A 10164-nucleotide genomic window follows, 5' to 3' on the forward strand; every position below is an offset into this window, starting at 1 on the left:
ATGGCATGTAGTGCATATGATGTGTTGTGATGTGTGGATTGCTGTGTGGTCCATCTTTCTACTTACTGAGCTAGTGAGCTCATCCCACGTGTACACCCCTTTTTTAGATGATTTTGTAGGTCATACATCTGAGGAGCAGGGGGTGGGTCCCACAGTCGAGTTTCCTGAAGAGGACTGGTGGACCCCTGAGGAGTTTGAGCACGGCGTAGACTGCTCGTGCGAGAGCTGTGCTGCAGGACAGCAGTTCTGAGGCCGAGCTGAGCTCCACCTTGGAGGCCGTGCTGAGCTCCACTTCTGAGGCCGAGCTGAGCTCTTCTATGTGATGCCGAGCTGGGCACAACCCTTGATGCCGAGCTGAGCTCCAGCCTTGATACCGAGCCGAGCTGTGTACTCTGATGGTTTTGACGATTTCCTGTATATACTTGGTATTTGAATCATATTCTTTTTGTGTATATATCATGCCTTCGGGCCCAAATGTATATAATTATTGTATCACAATTCGGGTGTCAAGTATCCGCTGATCTGATGAACTTATGTTAGTGTGTGTATGCTGTGGTGGAATACAGTATCTGATGATCCTGGCAGGTTTGGGTTAACCGGTGTTAACTCGGTCACCGCTCCGGTTCAGTGTGAACGGGGTGTCACACATATTCTATTTGCTGATGATATTTTCATATTCACCAACGCTTCCCTGAGGTTTGTCAATAATCTAAAAGGATTTCTGACAAAATATCAAGAGTTTTCAGGCCAATGCATTAATTTTGATAAAAGCAAGCTTTTCCTTGGAAAGATTGCTCCGGCTAGGAAGCAGATTATCTCTAACACTTTGGGAATTCAGAGCTGCAACTTTCCTACAAAATATTTAGGGGTTGAAATTTTGAGGGGAGAGTAAAAAAGAATGCTCTGATGCCTGTCACGGACAAAATGAAAGGGCACCTTGTAGGGTGGAAGGGAAAGCTCAATTCAATGGCGGGAAGAACTGAGCTAGTCAGATCTGTGATCTCTAGCAATCCTACTCATAATTTTGCTATGTACTGGTGGCCATCCTCTCTTCTAGCTACTATGGAGAGATGGATTGAAATTTTATCTGGACCAGGGAGGTGGACACTACGAGATTGATTACGGTGAAATGGGATACCCTGTGCAAGCCCAAAGAGGAGGAGGGGTCTAGGGATCAAGAAGCTAAGAGACTCGAACAAGGCGTTGTTAAGTAAGATGGTTTGGAGAATAAAGCATGGAAAGTCAACTGCTAGCTCCTTCCTTCGAGCCATGTTCATCATGAAGGGCGGTAAGTTTTCCAAAGGTAGTAGGCCTTCCTCTATTGCCTTGGGGATTTGGAAGGCTTGGGAATTTGTGGAAGAGAATGAGAGGTGGGTCATTGGCAATGGTAATCTGACCAACTTTTGGAAGGATAAGTGGTGGGGCCCAAAATCTCTGTTGGACGAGGCTCAGATTGTGGACCTTTCTTCCCTCAACACCAATGCCAAAGTGAGTGAGTTTATCCGAGGCGGGCAATGGAACCTTCCAGTGGTGAGTTCTGATCTTCTAAATAACAAGTTCAGAACTATTAAGGAGATCAGCCTTTCCCCTTGTTAGATGGAGGATGTTTGTGCTTGGAAGTTGTCGCCTATGGGAACCTTTTCCATGGCTTCTGCATAGGAAGAAATTGGGGAAAAATCTCTAAAAGTTTCTTGGTTCTCCTTGGTTTGGAGGAAAGGGCTTCCCCCTAGGTACTCTACCTTAAGGTGACGACTTGCCCACAGGAGGCTCCCAACGGACAACCTGATTAAAGGGAAAGGCATTCTGCTTGCATCTAGATGCTTCCTTTGCAACCAGGATGAAGACTGCATTGATCATGTTTTTCTTCACTACCCTTATTCAGTTTGCATATGGAAAAAATTCTGCATATGCTTCGGGGTTTCTTGGCCAATGCATCAATTTGTTGAAGGGCTGCTCAAGTGGTGGAAGTCCAAGGCAAGAATTTCAAACTTAAAAAACCCATGGTTAAATGAGTTTTTCCATTATTGCTACTAATATCTGGTGGGAGAGGAACAGACGGAGCCATAAGGATAAGGCGAGAACCGATGTCCACATTTTTGAATTTAATCGCCATGAGCTTGGCTAGTGCTTGGGTAGATCGAAGGGAGAGGTGAAGAGAATCAGTGACATATTATGCTGTAGGAAATTAGGTTTACACATTGAGCCCCCTAATTTTGTTCCCCCTTTGGAAGTGCATTGGTGCAAACCTCCTCCGAACTGGATTAATATTAATGTTGACGGGAGCTCTCTGGGGAATCCAGGAAGGGCAGGCACAGGTGGCATTGTTCGTGACAATAAAGACCAGGTATGCAACTCGTTTAGCATTTTCTTACGCGTCAAGAAAATCTTCGAAGCTGAGTTTGAGGTAGTCTTGGAGGGGCTGCTAATGGAAAAAAATTTAGGAGCAAGAGGTGTGTGGTTTGAGTCCGATTCTGCTAGTGTGGTGGCTGCAGTGCAGAAGAACTAGATTCCATAGTTTGTGCTACAAGGATGGGTGTCTATTCTCCCATTCTTGAAGTCTATCTTGTGGAAAACTTCCCATTGCTTTCATGAGGCGAACGCGGTTGCAGACTATCTTGCAAAGATGGCTTCAAAAACTAGGATCACAGAATCTTCAGTGTCCTTCCCGAGGCACATTATTATGGAGTTAGAAAATGATGCGATGGACAAGCATAGATTTAGATTCTGCTAGGGTGTGGCTTGCTCTCTCTACTGATGGCCATGCCAAAGGTGGAGTATGCAAGTTGCTCTAGCGGTCTCGGCCGTGTTCCATTTTGTTTCTTTTGCTTTTGAGTATCCCCCTTTTTTCTTCTAATAAAATCATCTTTTAGAAAAAATAAAAAAATAAAAAAATGAAAAAAATCCTTCTTTATTATTATTATTATTATTATTATTATTATTATTATTAGAAATCAGAAAAAAGGGAAAAAAAATACAAGAGTGGAACTGGAAATTCCCCACCTTCGGCATTGCCATCAGCAGGGAAAACCTAGGCACTAATTATGGAATCTGAACCGAGGTCTTGATAAAGCATCATGCATCATCTCATCCCTGATATATGAAGGGAAAGAGATGAAAATACCCAAGGAATCATTTTTAGCCACATTCTTAGCAAGGAAGTCAGCAATGACGTTTGCTTCCCTGAAGCAGTGAGAGATTTTCCACTGAATCGAGTCAAGATAGTGACTAATACCAATCCATTCTTGCAGAACGAACTATGGACAAACCGTGTTACTGAATCGATTCTTGTAACATATGAGGGGAATAACCTATGTTACAATGCATGTATATATTATAATAATATGTACAACGAAGTAAAAGCAATATATATATATATATATAGTCTTATCCATTTATGGATGTAACTTCAACAACAGCTAGGTCTAGAGGGCAGTTGTACACACACACACATACACACACACACACACACACACATATATATATTAAACAAATTATATAATCATGTTAAAATCAGGGTTGGGTTAGGTTGGGATAGGACGGATTGGCCTAGGCCTCAACCCATCGCCCGACCCACCCTAACCCGCCCTCAGGATAGCCCAGGTCCTATTGGACTCAGGGTAGGTTTGAGTTGTCAAGACCAAATTTACACCATGTATGATGTACGATCATGCACATGGCCATTGGATGGAGTTCGGGGGGTGCATCGTAGACCCTCATTTCCACTCAATGGCCATGTATGGTCATGCACCATGCAATGAAGTGGGAACCACACCAAAGCCGTTCCCTAAACCCTCCCTGCGCTCTCTCTCTCTCTCTCTCTCTCACTCTCTCTCTCTCTCTCTCTCCCTCTCCAATTGATTGGTGCCCTTGAACTTGAGATTCCCCATGCTAACAACTACCGTCCCCTCCACACCTTCAATTAGGGGTGAAAGTTTGTCCTTAACAACCCGAACCCACCCTGGCCCGCTCTAAATCGAAATAGGGATTGGGCCAAGTTTTTTGACCCTGAGGGTGGGTTAGGGTTGAAAAACCCTAACCCTAGGTCAAGGTTGGGCCAAGCTCAGTTTGAGGCCTCAACCTGGCCCAACCAGACCCAACCAGACCGAAATTTAACCTTAAAATTTATATTAGAATTTAGGGCTCCTATTGGTATTTTATTTTTCTATTAGGATATGAGTAATAAAAAAAGGTCAATCGAGGTTAATCCAACCACTGCAAAAGCCAAGGTCAACCCAAGCCAACCCAACCTGACCCAACCCAGCTCTAACAAGGTCAATTAGGGTCAAGTTGGGTTTGTATGAACCCGACAGGGTTGGGCCTGAACATGAACCTAGCAAGGTTGAGTTGAGCCTGGGTTAAATTTTGAGGACCTAGGGTTGGGTTAGGGTTTTAAGAAACCTAGCGAACCCAACCCTTTTTCAACCTACCTTCAATGTAAATCTCACTGAGCAATCCTAAGGAATATGTCTAAATGGGGAGAAGAAGAAGCTACATGATATGCATAAAACTCACCACTCAATGGGATGCTAACACATGGCAACCAATCATTCACCCTATTTAAATAGAAACCTGGAGCTTAAGACCCATGCACCACCCTTCATAGAAGAATGCATAAGATTAGCCAACTCAGAGGCAAGGCTAATATTTTCAGAAGTAATCTTCCCTTTCTAGAAAGCACCCTGTTCTTCAGAAGTTAAACGGGGAAGAAGCGAAGTTAACCTTGAGGCAAGAATTTTTGAAATCACTTTGCAGAAGAAAATGCCCATGCAGATTGGGAGAAATTTCTCAAGAGAAGAAGCTCCTACCACTTTCGAGATGAGAGTCACAAAGCAATTGTTCACTCCAACTAGAATATTCCCCACTCTAAAGAAATACAAAACAGCTCTGCAGAAGTCAATCTCAACTATATCACTGACACCTCTGAAGAAGTGACCTGTGAACCCATCCGGACTAGGGGAACTGTCTAGATTGAGATCCCAAACAGCTTGCTTTATCTCGTATGGAGAAGGAACCGCATCCAAAGAAGAATTATCACTATCTGATAGAACCTTGGGAATGCAATGAAAAATCTCAGGGTGTGGTGTAGTCGGACTTTGACCATGAAAAGTCTCATAATAATTAGAAATGTAGGAACGAAGACCTTGCTGATCAGAGATCCAGACACCATCCTCCTTTTTTAAGGATTTGATTAAGTTTCTTGAACGTCTCATTTTCATTGAGAGATGGAAAAATTTTGAGCAGCAGTTCCCTTCCTTCATCCACTTCAGCTTTGCTTTTTCTGACCACAGTTTTTCCTACAACTGGGTGGTTTTAAGCAAGGTAGTTTTGGCATCTGCTTCTTTGTTTAAGAGATCGTCAGGCATCCCATGAAGCTCAATGTCCTACTGAACCAAACTTAATGCCAAGGAAGTTTTTGCCACTTCTTTGTCAAGGTTAGGAAAGTTTTCCTTAGACCAAATTTTGAGAAGCATTTTCACATGTTTTAGTTTCTGGTAAAGCTTTGAAATGGGATTCCCATGAGCATCATAATTCGAAGCCTCAAGAATAAATTTTTTAAAATGAATGTGCTCCATCCAGAAACGGTGGAATATGAATGGGACATTCTTGGGCTTTGGAATATCATCTAAAATCACCAACAAAGGAGCATGATTGGAAGCAGGGCATTGAAGCACTCTTTGAGAAATAATTTAAAAAAAAATCCAGCCACTTACCGTTGCAAAAGCTGTGATCAAGAACTGCTGCTACATGGCCTCTTCTACGATTATTGGTCCAAGTAAACCTCCTTCCTTGTGATGGAACTGACAAGAGAAGGTACGAGTCCATGATGGCCTGAAACTCAGCTGCTGAGCTTAAATTAAATCTTCCTAGGCCCCTTTTTTTAGAAGACAACAAAGTAGCATTGAAGTCTCCTATCACCGACCATGGTATGGAAGGGTTCACCAAGGTGCTCAAGCCCACCCACAACTCCCTATGAATATTCTTGAAGCAGTTTGCATGAACAAAAGAGAAAACAACTTTGTTTCCTGACCAGTCAATAGTGAGAGAGATTTGCTGATCTGACACAGAGACAATCACAGGGCGAGGAACCCCACGCTTCAAGAAAACCCAAAGGTTGGGAATCTTATTATGGTGAAGGTTGTGAATAGCTGTTAGATTTTATATCTATTTTATTAAATTTAAGTCTCAAAATGTGATCTTTCTTTTGTGTGTTTTGATTGTCTTTATTATGGTGTGGGGTCAAGGTAGTGGAAAAGGGTCAATAACATCGTATGGGAGCCCTAAAGTACATTCATGGCCATTACCATGAGTGGAGAGGTGGGCAAAGAGAATTGATTGGGATTAATTTCATTTATGAAATTAATTCTTAATTCATGCCAAAGGTTATTGCCAAATGGAGGTAACTGGTTAATGTCATTATATGGGTGCCCTAAAGTCCATTCATGATCATTTCCATGAGTGGGGGGGTGGGCTAAGGAATTGATTGGGATTTCCCAATTCATGTTCATATGACATTATTCTCCAATTAACTTGCCATTAGTTGGAGGTTACTCTTGGGGAATCCAAGAGGGTGCAAGGGTTGGTTTTGGGTCTATATAAACCCAACCAAATACCTTGCGGAGATACACATTCACACATTGACATTTCGTCCATTTCTACTTATTACAACCATACAAGTCTTTCTCTTCCTTCCATTTTTATCTAAGTCATGTGTAAGGTTAGAGGGGGGCTGCTGTGTTGTAGCTTTTTGCTCCTAGAAGAGACTAGAAGAATTGCCTCATCTTCTAGTGAAAGGCTGTTTTATCTTTGAGGTAGAGATGCAGAACAACTTTTGGCAGTAGAGGGCATCAATTACCTTAAAGGCAGAAATACAAGTATGACTCAACCTCTATTCTGTTTGAAGTTTCTTTAGTTGTTGCGGTGGTGATTCAACATCTATTTCAAGTTTTTCCTCATCTCATTTCAGCTAAGGATCAACACTACAACAGCAAAACTTCTACTGCAAAAGCTTTGTATTGCAATTTGTATTTTATAAAGAAATTGTAATACAATTCTTCAACAAGTTTAAGGTAATTGATCGTTGTAAGATCCCATTCTGATCTTGGAGATGCAAGCCTCAACAGAGGTGATGACTCCAACAACAATGATGATCCTTCAATCACTATCATAGGTGATGCATCGAACAACAATGTCGTTGATGGAACTAACAACGTAGGAGATCCTTCAAACATCAATGTTGAAGGAACAATCAACAACCAAGGAGGCGGGGTTCATGTTAGCCACAATGGTAAGGGCATTCCTCATTTTTCTACCATTGATTCAATTCCCACAAATGTTATCCCGTCGGTAACTAATCTTATCCCGGATTTGGGTAAGATGAGGATTTTCACTGAATTTGACAAAATTGAGTACTTTGGAGGTCAAAACTTTAAACGGTGGAGACAAATGATGTTGTTTGCATTAGCCCAAATTGGGATGGTATTTGCCTTGACTGAACCCATGCCGGAAAAAAGCATTGATCCTGTAAAGGAGGGCAAAAGGGCAGCTTGGATTCAAGAAGATTACCAATGCAAAAATTGGATCTTGAATGCATTATCCAATGACTTATACCATGTGTATAGTTCACTGGAGTATGCGTAATAGACTTGGAATGCTTTGGTAAATAAGTACTCTCTTGAGGATGCTGCCTCAAAGAAGTACTTGGTGGCTAACTTTCTAAATTTTACTATAAAAGATAGTGATACCATTTCGAACCAAATTGATCAGTTTCAAATCTTGGTTGGAAAACTAGCAAAGGAAAAAATGGTTCTACCAGAAGAATTTGTGACTAGTGCCTTGATTGAAAAGCTTCCAACTTCTTGTGATGCTTTCAAGTTGTCTATGAAATACAAGAAGACGGAGTTGACCTTGGACTAACTGGTTGTAAGGAACAAAATTGAGGAAAAGAACCGGAACAAGGACAAGGGTGAAAAAGACCTTGAGGAGAAATGCTTAAAAGCAAATTTGGTAGAAACTAGCAAATAAGACAAGAAAAGGAAGAACCATCAAAACAATGATGAACATTCTTTTAGGAAGAAGAAACTCACTTGTTATGAGTGCAATAAGGTAGGGCATTTCAAGAAAGATTGCCAATTCAAGAAGAAAAAATCTAAAAAGGTAAACCTAGTTGAAGACAACGACTTTGTAGCTATGATCAGAGAAGCAAATTTGGTTAAAAAATCAAAGGATTGGGTATTGGATACCGGTGCTACATGATACATTTGTGGTGCTCTGAAGATGTTCTTCTCTTATTCCATGAGTATGGGATACGAAAAGGTATTCAAGGGAAATTCCCAAAGTACCCTTATTATGGGGAAAGGAATAGTAATGTAGAAGCTCACTTCAGGGAAGACTATGATTCTCACCAATGTCCTCCATGTGCCAGACATTAGGTGCAATTTAATTTCAGTTCCTTTACTTAGTAAAGTAGGAATGAAATGGTAGAATCACGATTGGTCTGGGGGATGTCTAGCGATGGAGAGAAGTGTTTTAGGGTTTTGGGTGTGAGCCGCCTCTTGGGCTCTAGCCAAGATCCTGATGGAGGATCTGTAATAGGTGATCAGGCGGTGGTTCCTGATATTCCTAATCAGCCGAGGATCACTACTTTCTTCAAGAGGGCTGATCGTTTTCCCAAGACCCCAAGAGGTGATGTGCGTGAAGATACAATCCGGTGTGCTCCACCCATGAAGTCTTTTGCGGCAATGGCTCGTACGGGAAAGTCTTTGCCGGAAGTGGATGATCTCTCATCTCCGATTAAGATTGGAGATATTACTCGAATAAACAAAATGCCTATGATACTCAGGTTAGCCTGCATCGTTTTGCTTTGATTGGAAGACTTAATTTGAGGGAAGTCCCTATGGTTGAGTTACGTCGCTTTGTTCTTGATTCTTGGCTTTTACAAGAAAAGGTGATCCTCAAGTCTCTTGGTAAAGGTTTTGTCCTTTTTCTTTTTACTCTTGAATCTGATATGATGATGATTTGGAAGAGGGGCCAGGTAAGGGTAGGATCTCAATTGATCCGCTTCCAAAGGTGGAAGCCTGATTTTAATGTTGCTCCATAAAAGTTGGATCATCGTTTAACTTGGGTTCGTTTTCCTGGTCTGCCACAAGAGTATTGGCACGATTCTATATTATTATCAATTGCTAAAGCTATAGGCAGGATCTTCTCAGAATTTCATGTTCAAACAAATTGTTATTTTTGAAGATCCTCCTTCTCGGTGTTCAGTTTGCAAGAGATATGGTCATCGACCAGATCTATGTCCGTCAAGGGTGGAAGAGCAAAGTGAGAATGCATCCTCGTGATGAAGAATGTCGACGGCCTCGGAAACAATGGAGAAGGAAGGAAGTCCACGTGATGATGTTTCTCTTCCTCAGCCTCATTTGAGTTCTCCATGTGATGCTATTTTACCGTCTACCAATGGAAAGGAGCCGACAGTAGATGGTGTTGGTCCTTTGGATTTGCCAAGTGTTGAACATATTGAGGGTGGACAAGCCATGGCTGCTGTTGATGGTGGTATAATTTTTTCTGTGATTGATTCTTAGAATCATGGTGGTATTTCCAGCCCAGAGTTGCAGCGGTACAGGGCAGTGTCGTGGGAAAGGAAATCTCAATCTCTCGCAGGGGTGGAGATAATATGGAAGCCATTTTCTGGAATGTGTGTGGTGTGAAAAATAGCAAGATAAAGGCAGCGTTAAAAGTTCTTACCAAAGAGCATTGTCCTGATGTTTTGTGTTTGGCTGAGCCGATGATTTCACCAACGAATTTTCCAAAATCTTTTGTGCAACGGCAAGGCTTTTTCCCAGATTTTTTGTATAATGATAGAGATGGTAAAATCCCAAATCTATGGATTTGGTGGAGGGAATATCTTTCGATGCCAACTATTGTTTGCTCATCAGATCAGCAGATGACGGCTCACTTCAATTCTAGTGAGGGGAATTCTTTTATTACAGCAGTTCATGCTAGTTGCTTCCGAGTGGTGCGTCGTGATCTCTGCGGTTGACCTGTGCTCACTCTCTATAACTGGCGCTCCTTGGATGGTTGTAGGAGATTTTAATGCAATGTTGTTCTCCCATGAAAAAAGAGGCCCAAGCTCATTTAGTGTGGGATCTTCTTCTGAGTTCTCAGCTG

Source organism: Macadamia integrifolia, chromosome 14 (genome assembly GCF_013358625.1).
Source record: "Macadamia integrifolia cultivar HAES 741 chromosome 14, SCU_Mint_v3, whole genome shotgun sequence".
NCBI lineage: Eukaryota > Viridiplantae > Streptophyta > Magnoliopsida > Proteales > Proteaceae > Macadamia > Macadamia integrifolia.